Below are 6,000 nucleotides of genomic sequence, written 5' to 3'. Positions count from 1 at the left end.
TAATAATGAGATTCATACCATACCACCAGGAATTTGGGTCCCCAATATAATCTGGTGGAGATGAAGTACGTGTTACTCTTCCCAGCTTTATGTGGGGAATGGCCTCACCTCACCCCGCAACCGCTCGGGAATATGAGGCCCCGCTCTATCCGTCCGCGCCACCACTGCCTCTCGGACGACTGACTGTGAGTGCACTTGTAAACTGCCATGTTTACCTGTCAAGGGCACCCACTTTGTACCTTATTGCAAGTGTCGCTAGTCACTTGTGACCTGGCTGCACAGCTTACGAATACATCAAAACAATCTTTACACCATATAAGTTTGTATTACAAAAACGTTTTTCACACTATTAATGTTTAATTTGACGTGGTGACTATTCATCTTTATAAGTCACTGTTAAATGTATATTCACAAGGGTTTGTACATTTATACTTAATACAATGAACATAAAGACCTTTAAGAAAATGAATCAGAATGGCCTATTTAACAAATAGGTTCAATTATGCAGCGACGTGATGTGTGCCTAATGCATTTTGAATTTATATCCCCTTCTTCAGCGACCACTATAAAAATCTAACATTTTATAGATCAACAACAATGTACATGGAGACATACTCATAAACATCTTTTTGATTTGTGATTGAGTTGCAAAGCGAAACCAATACATATCCAAAATAACAACAGATGTCCTTGAAGAAATTCCATGTGTTTCTAAAATGAGATAACCCGCCTTATTTTGCATTCAACATCACCAATGAAAATGATTGTGATTGTGATTCACTGTGCCACTGCGACATTTGTTAGAGAGAGTAAAGCAGTTTTTTCAAGCACCGTCACTAATCTGAAACCCATGCTAGAGAGAGAGAAAACGTGTAGTGAACGTCAATTATCAAAAATATTTCTGACAATATATCCATGGTGTTAGAAAAGACACAAAGAATGACTGAACCAGTATATCACAAGATGACTTGTACTCAATGCTTAATTTTATAGCGCCTTAAAAGATTTTATGATGCCTGATTTCTCACTGCAAAAAGACTTACATCAGAATGCAATCCGTCTGCCTCTCTGCATGGACTATCCATGTGAGCACGATCTAAAGAAATAATAAAAGATGGCCATCAACCGTGATGCAAACAAATAAATGCGTTGTTGAGTACTGGGAACTCGTACCAGAATGTTGAACCTGTCTTTTGGTTCCTAGTAAGGAAACCAATGTAATGTGTGTGCAGCTCAGTGGAAGACAACAGTAATGACCAAATCTGCAAGGCAAGAGATAAAGCTATCTTATTTAATCACTACGCGGGTGAGAATTCAAATGTACAGGCCTTCATGGATTCTTACCTCTCCTGATTTTCGTATTTCTCGCTGTTTCTGTCCTGCCAAACCGCTTCATACAGATGCTCCTGAAACTCTGACTGATGTTAAACGCTTTAACATCGGTGTCCCCATACGCTAACAGAAAAGGGACTATGGAGTTCTAAAATGGAGCAGAATGTTGGGATCTCCTACAAAGTGAAGCTGACTTCAAAAGTTTATTTGAGAAAAAACCTCTTCATGCATATACGAGAACTAAAAATATCAAAGAATTATTGACTTGTCCGCGGACACAAGTCTGTACATTGTAACAACTTCATTACAGGAAACCCTATTACACATCTGATGACAACAGTGTTAGTGAAAATTCGACACTCTGCAGATTTGAATTCATTTTTTGTGATTTACTGTATCAAATGCCCGTGTGGCTTGATGTATGTTGGTAAAACAGAGCGCAAAACAAAAATAAGAATTACAGAACACAAAAGCATGATTCGCAATAAAAACACAAACTCAATTTTAGCAGTCCATTGGTTTGAAAACAGACATAATATAGTTCAGCTAAGGTTTCTAGTTTTAGAGACAGTTGCAATAAGCAATGACAAAGACAACTCTTAACTTTTGTCACTCAGGGAAATGTTTTAGATAAAAAAAATTACCATAATGATTCCCTTAGGTTTGAATGACAAAATAGACATGGGTTGATGTATATAGCTAATCCACTTCAACGTGTATAGTCCCAGGAGTTGCAACAAATGGGTGTAATGTCATTCTTTGTCATGAATATCACAGGTGATATTTTGTCATCGTAAACAAAATAGTGTTTTAGAAATATTATTCTGCTCGATGAAACGCAGGGAAATAGTTTATTCGAGTGTATTATTATATTCTGTGATTTTCGTCACATTCATTTATGGTTTCTGATGTCTTTTTGTTTCAAGAATATTGTTTTACACTCAGGTGTTCATTTGGTTTTCTACATCTTGAGGGTTGGGATCTATCCCATTAATCCTTTATTCTCTATAACTTCTCATTTATGTCAACATAGTTAACCAGTTAGTCATAACTTTCAAGTTTAGATTCATTGGACCTTTTTTGGAACAATGGACCCACAAGTACAATAGGAAATTCAGTCAGTCCGCTATCAATTGGCAGATCTAGTTTTTAAAAAAACCTTTTGTTTATTGAATTTTTAGTAAAATACAACCTAGACCAAAGGTATGAAAACAGTACACAGACCGTTGCACAACGGCATTCGTCATCCAATTTCAGTAGACATATGATGCCATTAGATACAGATTCTATTATTTGACAAAAGAAATCATCGAGGGGTTGGGGGAAAGTGCACAAAACAGGATTAATCAACCTGTGTTTCGCGATCATAGTCGGTGAAAAACTTCCAATAGTCTCTCGGTCTTGACCTGGCGGGCAACTCTTCCTCATAAGTCTGCAGCATATTTTGCCTGTAGGCCATATCTCGTAGCCATAGTTTTACAGTGGGTTTATCTTTGCTGTCCCAACATAATGACACTCTGCGTTTGGCGAGAAGTAAAGCTATCACACAAAATTTACGTTTAAGAGCTCTAACATTCTGAATCAATCCTAACAGACAAGTGCGGCTGGAACATTCAATATCTACGTCTACCATTTTACCCAATGTGCAAGTGACTTGTTCCCAGAAGGTGCGAACAGCGGGACAAAGCCACGCAAGGTGAATGAAATCGGCTTCATCGGTTCCACAGCGCTTACACTGCGCATTTGTACGTAATCCATATCTAAAAAGCCGGGCCGGTGTATGGTAGGTTTGATGAAGAAACTTAAAGTGTAAAATTCTCAAATTACCATTGGGCGTGAGCATGCCTGTAATACAACAGGCGGATGACCACTCCACCTCAGTGAAAGGAACCTCCAACACCTCGTTCCATCTGAGCAGTGCCTTGGAGGTCAAGCCTGCAAGCTCTTCCTGCAGTGAGTTATATAACCTGGAAATTAAATGTGTGTTGTTAGCCGTAGTGATCAGCATCTGCAAGGTCTGGAATGATGGTGGTTCCGCAGGGAAGGTAGTGTAGTGTTTCTTAACCGCACCTTGAAGCCTATAATATGTGAAGCGGAATAATAAGGTTTGATTGTGTATATACGGCAAGTCAGTTGGCATTATGAACGTTTCATTTTGATACAAGTCACCTAGTGTGTATAATCCTGCCTGTTGCAACAATTTCATGCCCACCTCCTCTTGTGTAACCGACAGTTCAGGTTGATAGGGTAACGGAAGGGATGGAGCGGATAACGGCAGTTTATTTGTTAGGCTACTCATTTTATACCATGCAGCGGCTGTCGCGTCTACAGTGCTAATATCCCTGTCATGTAGTGGTTGTCTGCGATGTGTGAGTATTGCCTTTAGCGGAACAGGATGACAATCACCCTCCTCAATAGCAACGTGTGTGAGGTATGGGATGGGGTGGAACCAGTAGTGCACATATTGCGCCTGTGCACATAAATAGTAGATTAGCAGATCCGGTACTTTGAAACCACCCCTAGAATAGGGCAGGGTTAGGGCTCGCAACTCTATACGTGCTATTTTACCTGCCCAAATTAAACGGGTAACCTAGGATGTGAGTCGTTTGAAGACTTCATTTGGAGGTTGAATCGGGATATTGTTGAAAAGATAGAGGACTTTTGGTAAAATTACCATTTTAACTATGGCCATCCTGTTGGCTAATGATAGAGGGAGCTGGATCCATCGGGTGATTTTGTCTTCTAATGTGCTTATCACCCTACCGTAATTTGTACGGATGACTAGTTCTGGGTCGCTATGATACCAGATGCCTAGATACTTCACTGGGGCTGACTGCCATTCTAAGGGGAAGTCTAATTCGTAAGGTAGCATGGAATCGATAAGAGGTATAACCCTAGATTTTGACCAATTTATTCGGAGGCCAGAGTGTCCTCCAAATTTAGTTTATTTGCGTAATAATGGAGCTAAATTTTGTTCAGGATCTTTTACATAAATCATCATGTCATCAGCATATAAATAGATGTGTAGTGGCCTTTGCAAGAATTGTAAGGCAGAATGGTGATATCCTTGCCTAATCTTACAGGCCAGGGGCTCTAGTGCAATGGCGAATAGCAGTGGGGATAGGGAGCATTCCTGCCTCGTTCCGCGTTCTATTGCCATGATGTCGGATATGTAATTATTGACCCAAACCCGGGCCATCGGTTTAGTAAACAGTAATTGCACCCATTGTATAAACCTAGGTGGGAATCCCATCCGGCGTAATAAAGTTATTAAATAGGACCACTCTAGCAAGTCAAAAGCTTTGGCCGCGTCCAACATAATTGCCGCAGCTATGGTGTCAGGGTCAAAATAATGGGATACTGCAAAAAGAGTTCTAGAGTTATGTGCAGTTGACCTTGCTGGAATAAAGCCAGATTGGTCCGGAAGGATCAGGTTGTTCAAGAGTGGGTGTAACCTAACAGCTAATACTTTGGCCAAAATCTTAGAGTCCACGTTAAGTAATGATAATGGACGATATGAGTCGCAGCACTGAGGATTTTTGTTTGGTTTAAGAAGGGCAATCAGAAAGGCTTCTCTCAATGAGGGAGGGAGCAGCAGTTTATCATGTGCATCACCGTACATGGCAACAAGATGGGGCGCCAAGATATCAACAAACGTTTTATAAAATTCGCAAGTGAACCCGCCAGGGCCGGGTGCTTTGCCCCCTTCTCCAAATGATCTTGCAGTGGTGCGATTTGAGATGTATCTCAGCTCATCCTCTGCAAATGATTGATATTCAGACATAACAACCCTGATATCCCCCAGTATTTTAGTGTTCTGAGTGAGTGCAAAGTCACGTTCTAAAAGTCGCAATTTATCTTCACATAGTGCTAGTTGTCTGCGGATATCCTTTAGGATCCCCGCATTCGTGCTAAGACAGATCCCGCGTATTGTGGCTTTAAAGGCCTCCCATAGCAAACCCGGGTCGTCTGTAGTAGGTTCGTTAATTATGAAGTATTCTGAAATGGCATTGGACATGGTGTCAGCATAGACTGAGTCCAAAAGTGCCTTAGCATTGAAAGGCAAACTGTATGGGGGAGGTGTGTAAAATGGTACTGTCATTGACACTAATACCGGGTTGTGGTCCAATAGAGTCCTTGGTAAAAGTTTTATAGCAGTAGAAAAAAAGTAGAATATCATGCGTCCCTAACCAATAATCAATCCGGGACCAACTGTTGTGTGCTGCTGTGGTGTGTGTGGCCTCTAAACTGTCTGGGTTGCGCTGTCTCCAGATGTCAGTAAGGCCCATGTCGAGCATAATATCCTTTAATTTAGCTACAGCTTTGCGTTGCGGTTCTATAGTGGAACCTGACCTGTCCAAATTTTCGTCAAGCACAAGGTTAAAATCCCCACCCCACAATATATAGTTTCACCTTCCCATTCATGTAATTTGTGCCATATCTCTTGATAGAAGTCCGGAACGTCAAAGTTTGGACCATATGTGTTAACAAGAGCTAATTTCCGGCCTCTAAGAACACCCGTAAGAATTACATACCTACCCTGAGTGTCTACACTGAAGGTATCGATAATTAAATTCGTCCCTCTCCTAATGAGAATAGTGACACCCCGTGAATAGGAGGAATATACCGAGGTGTGGACTGTTTCAGCCCTTCTGCGCCCTAGTTGAC

The sequence above is a fragment of the Lissotriton helveticus genome, chromosome 2_2 (assembly GCF_964261635.1).
Source record: "Lissotriton helveticus chromosome 2_2, aLisHel1.1, whole genome shotgun sequence".
NCBI classification, from domain to species: Eukaryota; Metazoa; Chordata; class Amphibia; order Caudata; family Salamandridae; genus Lissotriton; species Lissotriton helveticus.
Note: the sequence above shows the minus strand (reverse complement) of the source record.